Source organism: Callithrix jacchus, chromosome 1 (genome assembly GCF_049354715.1).
Source record: "Callithrix jacchus isolate 240 chromosome 1, calJac240_pri, whole genome shotgun sequence".
In the NCBI taxonomy this organism is placed as follows: Eukaryota; Metazoa; Chordata; class Mammalia; order Primates; family Cebidae; genus Callithrix; species Callithrix jacchus.
In genome coordinates this window covers 55,384,793-55,399,802 of record NC_133502.1, presented here as the reverse complement: position 1 = coordinate 55,399,802, position 15,010 = coordinate 55,384,793, and the positions used below count along the sequence as shown (strand labels likewise).

General features: G+C 38.5%; 1 protein-coding gene across 1 annotated transcript in view; it reads left to right on the top strand.

The window, feature by feature from the left end:
- The first annotated feature begins 3,020 nt into the window (after positions 1 to 3,020).
- Positions 3,021 to 15,010, top strand: part of TDRD3 (tudor domain containing 3) — a 328,644-nt gene continuing 316,654 nt past the window's right edge. The window contains exons 1-2 of the mRNA XM_078349825.1: positions 3,021 to 3,183; positions 3,440 to 3,587. The gene's annotated coding sequence lies outside the window, so the exon portion shown is untranslated. The remainder of the gene's footprint in view (positions 3,184 to 3,439; positions 3,588 to 15,010) is intronic.

The window sequence follows — 15,010 nt, the reverse complement described above, 5'->3', positions numbered from 1 at the left end:
ATATCTATAAATAGGAGGATAAATGGATATTGTCCCACAAGAAAATATCCTACAACAGTGAAAATGAATGAATCAAATCTATATACAGTTAAACAGGTGAATCTTACAAACACAGGGGTCCCCCTATCCTCGGGGAATATATTCCAAGACCTCCAGTGGATGCCTGAAACCTCAGGTAGTACTGAACCCTGTATATACTATGTTTTTTTCTATACATAACTATGATAAAGTTTACAATTTATAAATTAGGTACAGTAGGGATTAACAACAAATAATAAAATTGTATAATTATTATAATATATTGTAATAAAAGTTATGTACATTTGATCTCTTCTCTCTTTCCCTCTCAAAATATTTCACTGTCCTGTACTTAGCCTTCTTCCTGTTGTGATCTGTTGATTTGATAACTGAGACAGCTACTAAGTGACTTACATGTGGGCAGCATGGACGGTGCAGATACAGTGGACAAAGGGATGATTCGTGCGCAGCTGGGGAGAAGGAGACAGTGCAAGATTTCATCATGCTACTCAGAATGCCATGTAATTTAAAATTTATGAATGTTTATTTCTGGAATATTTAATATTTTTGGACCGCAGTTGACCATGTGTAACTGAAACCATGAAAAACAAAACTGTGGGTAAGTGGGAACTACTGTAGAGTTTTGAGAGTAAAAAAGCAGTAATGAAAGACTCCATACTGTGAAAGTTGTTGAAATCAAAGTTGAGTGACTTACGTCAGACGCTGGCAAATGGAGTTAGGCAATCATGAAGTGGGTGGGGGGCAGGGAGGGGGACTCACACATATTTTCCAGAAACTATCCCAAAAGATTCTGCCAAAACCACAGTCTTGCATAAAACCACCACAACCTTGCATACACACACACACACACACACACACACACACAAAGAGAAAAAGAAAATACTTTTGTGAGGACATCTACCCAGCAACGGCCTCTCACGTCTTGGACTGACACTACCCTTGTTAGTGATCCTTGTAGCCAAGGATAATTGTCTCACAACAACTTATGTCACCCTCCTCATTTTGCCTTTAAAAATGCTTGTCTCTCTTTGCTTTCCTGGATGTGCCCATGACTTATCATAGCATGTGTGCCCCACATTGCAATGCACTACTCGTTCCTGATTAAACTAAATATTTTTAGAGAGCTTCTCTCTGCTTGTTATTTAGGTTGACAATACTACGTGATACCATTCAAATATGGTTTTAAAGAGAACAAAATTAAACAGTCTAAAAACACACATTGTTTTTCAGCAAAGCAAGGGAATAAAACTACACAATTTAGGATAGCATTACCACTTGTAGAGGTCAGTGGATTTGGCTAAGGATAAAATACACCATATCTTCAATGGTGATGATAATATTTTATTTCACTAGTTGAATGGTGGATTGATGGCTGTTTATGTTTTGATAATGCTTCATAACTTATATTTGGTAAGCAGTCTGCAAAGAGGGCTCTCTAAAGCACCATGCCTCCCAGTGTTCATGCGTTTGTATAGTCCTCTCCCACATTGAAACTGGGGGTTTAATCAAGAGGATGGAGCAGAAGTGACACTGTGTGACTTCCAAGCCTAGGTCACAAGAAGTCTTGTATCTGCCGCCTAGGCCTCTTGAAATACATGTTCTGAGAAAGCAAGCCACCATGCAGGAAGTCCAAATATCCAGAGACTGCCATGTGAGGAAGCCCAAGTTAGCCACATGGAGAGGCTGCCTGGAAACAAGGGATATCTGGCTAGCTATTCCCAGTGGAGACACTGGTTATATAAGTGAGGAAGCCATCACGGGTGTCCAGCACAGTTGAGTCTGCAGATGACTCCAGCCCCAGTCACCATCTGACTGCAACTGCATGAGAAACACCAAGAGAGAACCACCCAACTGAGCCCAGTAAACCCTCAGAACTGTGAGAGAGAGTACATCACTGTTGTAAGCCACAAAGTTGGAAATGGTTGGTCATACAAGAGACAGCCAGAACATGCATTCTTTTGTATGCATCAAAACTTACAATTTTTTTTTCAGAAATGAGATTATTAACATACATTGGAGTCAGACAGTTTGGCTTCAAATCCTGGTTCTACCACTCCTAGCTTCTGTAACTTATCTTGAATAAGTCATTTAACCTTTCTAAGAATCAGTTTTATCATCTGAGAAATGGAGAAAATAATAGTTCCTACCTCGTAGGTAAGTTGAGAGGCATAAGAAATACTAACTTTGTATATTCTTACCTAGGCAGAAGGTAGGGCCATTATTACAACTTGTAGGAACCAGGCAGTACTACACAAACGTGCTTCCTATGTGAATCAAAAGAGGAAAGAAAAAAGCTTTTGTAAATGAAATGTGGATTATAGCTCAAGAACTCCTATGAGTATTCATGGAAAACAGGATTCAGCGGGAACAAGTGGCTATAAAGTCTGTTCCCACTCTGGTTTTATGAAGATTCATTGATTTCCTGCAGTTTATTTCAGGTATAAAACATGTGAACTCAGATTTCTTAGAGATAGATTTCCCTGGTTATTTCCCTAATTTTAGCATTCTCTCTGCCCATGGCTTCCCTCTCCTGTGGAGCTCTCCACTTTGGGCGCAGTCATCTCATGTTAGGTGAAAGCAAAAAATAAAGGGGTCGTTCAGCCAATCCACTCGATGGCTGGTTAATCCATTGCATAGAAGGAAGGGGCAGGTAAGGAGGAACAGGAGACCAATTGTGCTGTTCTTTCTGCAGGGCATTTGAAGTCTGGGAACAGAAGCTGGACAAGTGACTCTAGGAAGCAATCTTGTTTGAAAGATGAATATGCTCTAGGAAAAGGTGAAATACAACCATTGTGCACCCCACAGATATCCTCAGAATATAACGAAAGCCAATTTCCACCCTTTCCCACTTAGCTTGGTCCACAAGCTACACGGTTCAAGAGGATTAGCAAAAGGCCAGCCAGGAGGTAAGCATTGTTCTAAAAAGCCTGTTGCCCGTGGAGCTTGTGAACCACAAAACATCAACATTGACATTAGCTGGAGGAGATCTGACGGGAATCAGGCATGGCATGACTGCAGGCTGCGTAGGGGCTAGGCACTCTATCTGCAGACCCTGGAGCTCACCGGGATCAGAGGATGATTTCCATCTGTTCTCCACAACCACCGGGGCAGAACAAAGAGGATGGGGTTATAATCCAGCAGGAGGTATATGGGTTAGATGAGCTCCAGAGGTCTCTTTAAGCTCTAATTCAATGAACACTGTCTTTCTTATCTCTGAGAAGAGGTAGCATTAACAAAAACTGAGCGTGCTTTAAAAAAAAACTGTACTTGTGAAGCATTTGTTGAAACTTCATAAATATCTGTGCTTTAAAAAATTTTTTATTGCAGTTAAATGTTCAGATTTGCTAGAGAGCTGCTGCAGAACTTCCGAGCTTTATTTACATAATCTTTCTCTTTACAGATTCCTTCTTTCTTCCACTGAATTTTGAGGAGGAAAACAAGTCATTTCTTCTCCAAGAAGTCCCTCTGCTTCCAGCAGTCTCCTGTGGTTTTTAGTTGCAATCCTAAATGTCAGAAAGCAGGGTGAAACCTGTGGTGGAAACTTCAAGGTAGGATCTTTCGATAATTAGCTAGCAAGGTCTTGTTGTTTAGCCATGTATAGTATCTAGAGGATTGCTACTGTTCTCCTTTTCCTGTGAATATGGATATTCACATCTCTACCTCACTGAGCTTTCCTAATAAATTCCAATGCATTAAAAATTTTTCAGGCCAGGTGGGGTGGCTCATACCTGTAATCCCAGCACTTTGGGAGGCCAAGGAGGGTGGATCACCTGTGGTCAGGAGTTTGTGACCAGCCTGACCAATATGGTGAAACCCTGTCTCTACTAAAAATAAATTATTAGCCAGGCATAGTGGTGCATGTCTGTAATCCCAGCTTCTTGGGAGGCTGAGTCAAGAGAATCACTTGAACCCTAGAGGTGGAGGTTGCAGTGAGCTGAGATTGTGCCATTGCACTCCAGCCTGGGCGACAAGAGCAAAACTCTGTCTCAAAGAAAAAAAGAATTGAAACAATTTTACTTACAGAAAAATGGCAAACACTATAAATATGTTTTCCGAGAATCATTTGAGAATAAATTGTTGACCTGATGGCCCATAATCCCTAAATACTTTAGTCCAAGAGCATATTCCCACATAACAATGCAAGTACCCAAATCAGGAGATCAAAATTGATACTTTACTACCATCTAACTCTCAGATTCCTTTCAAGATTTGCCAACTGTCATACTAATATCCTTCACAGAAAAAAAATCTGGTTCAGAATCAAGTGTTTTATTTAGTTGTTATTTAAGTTGCCTTCACTTTAGAATGGGTTTCTGCCTTTCCTTGACTTTTGTTACTTGGATACTTTTGAAGATTACAGATTAGTTTTTTTTTTTGTTTTTTTTTTTAGTAGAATGGCTGTCATTTTGTTACCTCGTGATCAGATTCACAGTATGCATTTTGGCAAGAATGCTACCAAAGAGATGTTGGTTTTCATTGTATCCTATCAGATGGAATGTGATTTTGATTTGTCTGATGAGCTGATGATGTTAACTTAGATCACACTAGTAAAGTCACACCTGCCAGTCTTCTCTGTATTTACCTCTTCCCCTTTTAAATCAACAAATATTTTGTGGGGAGATACTTTAAGCTACATAAATATCTTGTTAGCTATCTAACTTTCTATTTATGTCAGTGTGGACTCTTGGAGTCCTATTTCATTCAATGGATTATAATATTACAATATTTATTTTGATACTCAAATGACCAGTGGGATCCCCTTGAAGGTGGTTCCCATGTCCTTTTCACAAGTCCTCATAGTTTGTTTAGTATTTTCTTGCTTCCTGGCACGAGAAGATGTTCCAGGCTCATCTGGTCCTTTTTCTGCCCGAGCCTTGGAATCAGCCATTTCTCTAAGGATGCCAGTTCTGTTTAATGGAGAATGGTATTTAGAAACTAAGCTTTGGTTGCTAGGGGTGCACATGGCTATTGGGGTATTGCTGCTCCTAATTCTCTCAGCCCTTTCAAGCCCCTTTTTTACAGTTTAAGAAAATTACCCATTTGTCACATGTGTTGCAAATAGCTTTTCTCAGTGTGAAGTTTTTGTTTTGGCTTTATTTATGATGATTTTTTTGCTGTTCAGAAATAATTGATCATTTTGTAACCCAATTTGCCCACCGTTCTTGTTTTGCTTCTGTGATTTATTAGCCATTGCACACTTCAGAGTTAAAAACATTTTTCCAGTGTTTTCTTCTAATTCTTTCATAGAAAAAGATTTTTCTTAAGTCTTGAAGTACACATACTTGTATGTTGGTGAAGAAACAATTGTGTTTCATTTAGAGAGCAAGCTCAGTGTCACAGACTCATTCACTGTCTGAGGAAAACCAAAGCCAGATCCAAGTTTTTGGATATGTAAGCATTTTGTAAACAGTTCTAGGAGTTCCTTATCTAAACTAGTGCTTTTCTTACCTTGGTTGACGATTATCACAACCTTAGGAGATTTTCTCAAACACGCTGGTACTCAGTATCCACCACACAAAGCAATTGAATAAGAACCTCTAGGGATTGCTGGGTAAGAACTTTTCAAAAGTGTTCCAGGTGATCCTAATGTGCTGCCAAGACTGAGAACCAACTCAACTAATTACACTTCTTCACGCTTGTCTAAAATTCTACCATGAGTAACTGTTTCCTTCAGACTAAGCAATTCCTTTTGGTTATCATCTTTCTTGGTTATCTTCTTTTAAAACATAATTCTGTACAAAGATTTAACACATCTAGTTTCTAGTAATTTAGACTAGTGAGTTTAGCAGACTTTTTTTTTGTTTTTTGAGACAGAGTCTCACTCTGTCGCCCAGGCTGGAGTGCAGTGGCATGATCTCGGTTCACTGCAACCTCTGCCTCCTGGGTTCAAGCGATTCCCTGCCTCAGCCTTTTGAGTAGCTTGAATTTCAGGCACCTGCCACCATACCTGACTAATTTTTGTATTTTTAGTAGAGATGGGGTTTCACCATCTTGGCCAGGCTGGTCTTGAACTCCTGACCTCATGATCCATCCGCCTCAGCTTCCCAAAGTGCTGGGATTACAGGCGTAAGCCACCGCACCTGGCCAGTTTAGCAGACATTATAAATGAAGACACAAGCATTAAAGTTACATTTATGTGTGGGTGGTAACTATACACACAGCACACCCACTCTCCTGTGCTGGTTGTACACAGAGGCAGCAGCCACCTAGGTAAAGGTGATATGGGTGGAAATGTTAATAGGAAGAAGCTTTGCCTTCAGAATAATCTCAAGGGGAACCCTTAACAATAGATTTGGGTTTTTGAAAACAAGAGCAAGCTGTGAGGTATGTGATGTTAAAAATATGACCCATTATCTGTGTGATTATGAGCAAGTTACTTTACTTTGAAGAGCCTCAGGTGCCTTATTCACAAAAATGAAGCTGATATTAATACCTCTCTCATGAGATTGTTGTGAGAATTACATCAAATGAATGATAAAGGTAAAGCCCTTTACAAGTACCTCACATAGCAAATAGTAAGTGTTTGCCTTTAAATAAAGGGTAGCTACTTTCATTTCTTCTGGCCAGTACCACTTCTAACAGATAACTACTTCTGCATTAACCAAGTTGCACATTGGCTTGAATTTGCTTCTTGAGTGGCCTGTATATAATATTCAGTAGTATCACTATTTAATATTAATCTTACAATAAGAGTTTTGAGCTGAGACAGTTTTTTTCTCTCTTTTTTTTTTTGTTTGGTAATAAGTATGTATTTCTTGATTTCTAAGGAAAATTCAGTAAAGGAAAAAGATACACTTAAAATAGGTTGAATAGGTAAGTTTTTTATCCTAACTGTTAGAATTATGTGGGGGCAACGAATGAGTCAAAGTGGTAAATAATGCTAAAATTGTTTATTGCATTGCAGTTGCAGTGCCGTAACTCTTGCATTGTCATGTGTATGTGTCATACATTCTAGAAAAAGTAATGTTAGAACATGAGGAAATCATGAATGTTACTGAACATAGATATTTATTATGGTGTTTAAATTATATATGCATACATATATATTTTTTTGAGGTGGCTTCTTGCTATGTTGGCAGGCTGAAGTGCACACTACAACCTCTGCCTCCTGGGTTCAAGCGATTCCCCTGCCTCAGCCTCCCAAGTAGCTGGGATTACAGGCGCATACCCATGCCTGGCTTTTTGTATTTTAGTAGAGAGGGGTTTCAGCAGGATGGTCTCTATCTCCTGACCTTGTGATCCACCCGCCTTGGCCTCCCAAAGTGCTGAGATTACAGGTGTGAGCCACTGCACCCAGCCTTAAATTAATATTATAAATAAAATATTAGGTGACCTTATTTTACCTGATGTATTTTAAGAGTCAACCGACCTTGTGACAGTTTGAAATAATAGAGCATCTCAGAAATAGGCTCAGAATTATGTAGCCTGAGGCATGCACAATTTCCTGTGGTGTCAAGTAAAATGAATATGAAGTACATCCTTAATAAGTAGAAACAAAAACTGATAGCCCATACAAAGGGGGAATTCTCTTAAGCTTTATATATATATGAAAAATCTATCAACATAGTTCTTTTATTTAAAGGAAATTGATGGTTTAAGTAAACCGTATTTATATAGCCATCAATTCTCTTTATAAAGATCTTCCACAGGGAAATTTTTGCACCTGTTAATCGTTTCCAAGACACAGTCAGTTGACAGGGTTTATATTGATGCCTAAACCAGGACACAGGTTGGAGGGGTTGGAAGAATACTTGCTTTCACCCAGTAAGTTTTTATTAAGTCTCCAGGATGAATTAGCTCTATATTAGGGACTGAGATAACTATGGGCTTGTATAATGTAATAAAGGATATGTGAAATGCTAGATAATGATAACCTTGTTTTTTTAAACTAAACTACAGAGAGGTATTTATTTGGATTGAAGTAGTCAAGGAAAGCTTTGTAAGATAGGACCTGGCTTGGGACTTAAAGTGTCTGGACAGATAGAAGTGGAGGAAAGAGAAAGAAGGCATTCCAGGAAGAACAATGTATACATATAAACTTAGAGGTGAGAATAAACAGTTAGTGTGTGGGGGCTACATTCATTCTTTATTGCTATGTAACAAATCATCTCCCAATGTAGTGACTGAAAACAAAGGCCATTTGCCCTTGTCCATTATTGTAAGGTTGGATGGGTGATTCTGCTGATCTGGACCAGGCTCTGTTGGTCTCAGTTGGACTTGCTATCAGTTGGGTTGCAGTCAGCTGGAAGGTCAGGCAGGGGTGGGCTGGTCTGGAGTAACTCACATGTTAGGCTCGTTGGCTGGTTGTTGGTAGGTTGTTGGCCAAAGTGCCTCAGATTACCTCTGTTTATTCTCTCATCTTCCAATTGCCTGGTCTGTGCTTGTTCTCTGCACATGGCAGGGATACAAGGGAGCAAGAGCAGGAGTGTTTTTCTCTTGAGGTATAAACTTGAACCTGGCACACTACTGCATTTTTGCTAAATTCTATTAGTCAAAGCATATCACAAGGACAGCCTGGATTCCAGCAGTAGAGACTTAAATGGGAGGAGCTCCACAGTCACATCATAAAGGATACAGGGAAGTCACTTTCACAATCTTCCACATGGGCCATCTCACTGAAGTATGGAGGATGTGAAAAAAAAATAGAGCAATTCTCTAGGAAAAGTAGTTTGGCAATAGTCCACACAGATATGAAAAGCCATGGAAGAGACTGAAATTAAGGAGATATTGGGGAGGGCATCAGTAAACCTGGTGAGAGGTATTAGAACCATGACAATGATGGAGGCAGTATTGTAAGAATTTTTGTTGTTTTGTTAAAAGCAACTACCAAATAAATGGTTTCATCCCTTTGGAAATATTTGGGAGCATTTTTGAATTGATCTTGGCTCACAGTCATATGTTTCTGAATTGTGTCTTTTCCTGTCGGTGTCTGTGAGCTGCAGCCTATCTGGGGTCTTTGGCTGATCATGAGCACACAACATGGTGCTGACTCCCCCAAACAGTACCATACATCCAGCAAATCTGCTGGTGTGAGCGCATGGGGTACACATTCATCAGCATTCAGCTGTTCAACAACCAGAAGTTTTTTTAAGGTGTTTGCACCCTCCTGAGTGGAAAGAGTTTCCCAGGAGATTTGACACAATATTCCAGTCTTGGTTTCTTGGATCCTGTCTGCAACTTCAAGTATTCTTATTCAAATAGTGAACGTGTTAAGTACCTTGCTTCATTCCTTTGTTTGATGGGACTGTCCCAACATGATGTCACCAGCTATGAGCTGCTAGAAATCATCCTGAATTAAACTTAACTCTACTTAGAGCAATAAAGGATGGTGTTACTGCTTTTGACAACTGAGGATGTCACATCAGGTTAAAAAGGATAAGTGTATTTATAAAAATTCTAAGACTTATAGAACGAGTAACTTTCACAAGAATGAAACAAAATAAAGGCCATACCGATTTTAAAAAGTGCTTTATATTTCTTTAGGAAGTCTGAAGAAAACTGTAATAATTGAGTTAGGTCTTGAAGAAATCTTAAGAGGTCACTCTGAGAATACTTGTCGTAGAAGAGAAAAATTAGTTAATAGCAAGTAAAGATTTCAGATACTCATCATACTTTCCAAATTGATTAAAAAATTTATTGCTTTAATAACTTAAAGTTCAATTGTTATTACCTACCTGATACTCTTCAAATGGCCACATTGTTTTGTTCTAATGATTTTGCTTTTCCAAAGACAGTAAATCTTATATGCAAAATTTAATTGCTTCCCATGAAGGGAAGAGGAGATGATGGAAATGCCTAGTGTGGGGCTCCAGAAAAACAAAGCATTTATCTCTATTTCTGTCTGTTGAGATGTTTTAAGGTTCATAATTGGGAATTGCTCATTTTAAAGCCACATTGCTTTAAAAAAGACATGCTTCCTGCTGATAGGATTTTCAGAATGCCTAGGAGTTGTTATAATTTTGTGAGAGAAAAATTTTAATAGCTTAGTGATCAAATACATTATAAAATAATTTTAGAAAACCTAGGTATTTACAATTTTTCTAATTGTTCCTTGTAAATTTCACTTTCCCCTCTTGTACAGTTATGCTATCAGGATTTAGAATTTTAAATTGCAGCTTTCATTCATTTTACAACAGTATGATGAACGTTTTATCTTCCCTGGGAATTATTATTTCCAGAGGTAATAAGAACAGTCATCTGTTACATGGTCTCCATTTCTTGAGTTGTTTTTTGTGCTTTTTGTTATCAGCTTGGCAAAATTAATTAGATTAATTCCCTAAATTCTAGAGAATATTATTAGATATCAATTAAGCATTTATAAATGGTAATTTTAGATGGTAGTTTTATAGACTAATATTAAAAGAAAGTAAACTAACCTAGATTCATATATTTTAATTCTTAGTCTTTATCATATACCCCAGTATCTATTAATATTTTTATTGTTTTTGTAGGAATCTAGTAACAAGTTGTTTGTATGTATTTTGAATAAAATTTTAGCTGACCTTCCTCTTTGTTTATCTACATTTTCAAATAGACCTAGGTACTGGTATATCCTCCAAAAATTAATTTAAAAAAAAAAACCACACATACCTAAAACAGATTGGTTGCTGATTCTAAATGTCTTGCTAGATGCCCACTTATGTTATGCTTTTATTATTTTTAAAAAGTTATTCTTCAAAATAGTGTTTAAAAGTCAACATGCACACAGTTTAACCAGTAAGTAAAATGATATACCAGAGTTCTCTGCCTACTTCTCAGCATTTAGTCTGACTCAACCGGGATACCAACTCAGCTCTTTTTAAGTCTTTGGTAGATAATATTTCCCAGGTTCCTTTGCAATTATTTGAAGCCTAGTTATTGAGCTTAGGCCAGTGGAATATGAGTAAAAGTGATGTAAGCCACTTCCAGGCCTATCAAAAATTTCCTTGATACTATTCTTAATTTCCTTCTGAATGGAGGAGACTCGGGGACCTAAATTAGTGGGTCCTTGAATCACTGTTTGGAGGAGAGTTGATCTCAAGAGTTGCTTTTAGACTGATGCGTATATGATAAACTTATGCCAAAACGCAGAGATTTAGGGGTGGTTTTTTAAAGCAGTTAGCTCACTCTAATAGACATTGCTTGATCTACTACCTTTTTTTGGTTAGTTTGTTTACCGTATATCCTCTAGTAGCTTGCCAAAAAGATACATGGTAGGTAACATTTCTAAGTAATTACATTTTTGAAAATGTCTTTTTAAAATTCTCACACTTGATGCAATAATTTGACTGAGTTTGAAATGTTGTTTTCTTCAAAATTTCAAAGACATTTCTTTAAGCTTTCAGTATTGCTTTTTCTTTCCCTTCATTTTCTCTGTAATCCCTTTCTAGAAATTCTTTTCTCGTATCTGGAGCCTCTACGCCTAATCAGCTTGTATCATCTTTCTTGCTTTTCATCTATTTGTCTTTGGGTTCAACTTTCTTTATTTCTTTATTGTCTTCAACTCCCAACCCTTCTACAGAATTATTTCTTCCATATTATTTTTAATTTCCAAGAAATATTTTTGTCTGCTGATTATTTCCCTTCATCTTTTACATGGATACAATACACAATATCTTTTCTCTCCTCTCTACGAGTGTTGGTGGTAATTTTTTAAAAACTTTTTTTATGCTTTCTTGATTTAGTTTTTTTTTTTTTTTTTTTTTTCTTTTTCTCACATCAGACAATTTCCTCATATACCTAGTGGTCCTTAGATGTTTCTTCATATTTAACAGTGAAACTGTACAAAGCTGATTCGTTTTTAATCAGCTTTTGTTTCTTAGATATTTGGCAGATTTTTCCATGGGTCTCAAATACTGGCAGATTTTTCTATGAGTCTTTGAGCTGTATTGGTGATCAGGGTATATTCAACATATCCAGATTGTTTTTCCTGTAATGTTTCAGCCATTTTTATTCCACCAGAAAGAGCAAGTCATTCCTAGTATGTGACTTTTTGCCTCTGCTATTAAGCAAGAAAATTCAAAACCAGTGTCTAAAAATTTATCATCAAATTTAATTCAATATTGTCCTAGGTTGAGTATTGCATGTCTTTAAGTGTAACCAAAAAGAGTAGAGGTTTGAGTCATGGTGATTGTTTGTTTTAAAAAGTCTTGCCAATCATGATAGCTTCACTAATATTCCAAGAAACAAAGCACATTCATGCAGAAGCAAGATATAGGTAATTTTAAAAAATCAGTCTACTTCATAGCTAATATTAGTGGATATAAATTCATAGCTCATAAAGTTTTATTCATAATTTTGATTTGATTTGACCAACTTGGAGTCAGATCTTGGAATCACTGTTTTGATGTCCTTATATGAAGGGAGCAGTGGAAATGTTATCACTGCCACTTTATTGTTCACTTGTATTTATATTCCTACTATTACTTTTGATCAGTGGTTTGAGTGTAGGATCCTTTTTTTTTTTTGAGATGGAGTCTCGCTCTGTTGCCCAGGCTGGAGTACAGCATCACGCTATCTCAGCTCACTGCAACCTCCACCTCCCAGGTTGAAGCTATTCTGCCTCAGCCTCCTGAGTAGCTGGCGTGCCACCACACTGAGCTAATTTTTGTATTTTTTAGTAGAGATGGGGTTTCACCATGTTGGTCAGGCTGGTCTCAAACTTCTGACCTTGTGATCCACCTGCCTCAGCCTCCCAAAGTGCTGGGATTACAGGCACGAGCCACCGCGCCTGGCCAAGTTTGTGTGTAGAATCCTTTTAAGCTAGCTGTTCATTTTGTGAATATTAGTTAATGCTAGATAATATATCCATTGAACAATATGTTATAACTGCAATATATGGCTATAAGTTGAAATTTGACAGGAGAAAAGATGCCACTGTCAATGCCTCCAAGTTACGGAATGTCGCACTGCCTTCAAAATACCTTTCATGTTATACCTCTGAAGCATCCACTAGACAGAGTGGGTGAAGGTGTCAGAGTTGATCTCTATATTACATTTGCAAAATTTCATTTCCTACCTTTTTTATAAAACAGTTTTTATGGCCAGGTGCGTAGGCTCATGCCTGTAATGCCAGCACTTTGGGAGGCCAAGGCAGGCAGATCATGAGGTCAAAGAGATTGAGACCATCCTGGCCAATATGGTGAAACGCCGTCTCAACTAAAAATACAAAAAATTAGCTGGGCATGGCAGTGGACACCTGTAGTCTCAGCTACTCGGTACTCAGGAGGCTGAGGTGGGAGGATGGCTTGAATCCGGGAGGTAGAGAGTGTGGTGAGCTGAGATTGTGCCACTGTGGCGACAGAGTGAGACTCTGTCTCTCACACACACCCAAAATATATGTGTGTGTGTGTGTGTGTGTGTGTGTGTGTGTGTATATATATATAAAACACAAGTTCTAATATTTTCTTCCATGGAATGTTTTCATGTCTACTCTGGAGATGAGTCCACTCTAAACCATTGTTCTTCACAGTATGATCCACGAACTAGCTGAGTGAGCATCCTTCAGAAGACTCTTAGAAATGCAACATTCAGGCCCCTCCCCAAACCCACTGCATCAGAATCTGCAAAGCAAGATTCTCAGGATAATCATACATTCATTATAGTGTCAGAAACATTGGACTAGAATAAACTTCTGCCCCAGGCGGTGGAAGCCTGGATATTAGCATTCTGAATATAGGGGCAGGGCTTGAAGATCCACCTTTCTTGTGCAGTCTTCCTTTTAATGCCCTTGCTTTCAGCTCTATGCCTCACTCTCAGCAGTGGCTCTGTCCAGTGTTTCCCAAACCACCAACTTTTCCTGGTGAATTTCTTCAGAAATGAAATTTCCATAGAGGCATCATGGTTTTTTGAACCTCAGTACCTTCATGCAGACTTTTTCTGCTTTCCTCTGCCTGAACTGTTTTCTCCCTCCTTCTCTCCTTCACAATGCCAATGCCTATTTGTCCTTTCAAGACCCAGTTCAAATGCAGGTCTCAGGAACATTTTCTCTGGCCTGGCCACCTCACCATCCCTCTACCAATACAAACTCATGAGTAACAGAAACGCCTCTTTGGAGGCAGTCACATTACCCCATGCTCACCTCCATCTTTTTATAGGACTTCGTAATTGCTACCTTATCTCTATCTTCAACTGAACCGTAAGCATTTAATGGCCTTTACTTCCCTAGTACTCAGCACAAGGCCTGGCATGTATAGAAAGTTCTCATTAAATACCTGTCAAATAAAAGAATGTGTTTGGGCCCAGTGCAGTGGCTCATGCCTGTAATCGCAGCATTTTGGGAGGCTGAAGTGAGAGGATCACTTTAAGTAAAGAGTTCAAGACAAGTCTGGCCAACATGGTGAAACCCCGTCTCTACTAAAAATACAAAAATTAGCCAGGCATGGTGGCACACATCTATAGTCCCAGCTACTCAGGAGGCTGAGGCAGGAGAATTACTTGAACCTGGGAAACAAAGGTTGCAGTGAGCCAAGATTATGCCGCTGCCCTCCAGCCTGGCGACAAAGCAAGGCTCTTCCCCACCAAAAAAAAAGAAAAAGAGATAAAGAAATCTGTCTGAACCAACGTGGAACAGGTCTCTTCATCTATAGTGGAAGCACAGACTCCCTATAAAAGCGTCTTCATTTATGCCCCAGCAGTATGGCAAATTTCTCCAGGCTTCTTTTGCTCTGGGTGACATTTCTGTCATCTCTAATTTCTGATTTGCTGACTCATAGCTAGAAGTGCCCTCTCAGCTTGAACCCCTTGGACTGAAGCTAGTTAAGCTGCCTACCTAACTTCTTTTTCCACATTGACACTGTGTGCTAATTTTTCACATAATTTCAGCACCAAAGAGTATACTTTTGTCATTTCAAGGATGTAGTAGAAATGAAATCATAAATTTGTCTTTGAAAATTGGCTTTTTTACTCAGCATAATTCTCTAGAAGTTCGTCTAGTTATTACATACTTGTTCCTTTTTGTTACTGAGTAGTAGTCTTTGGTATGGATGCACCA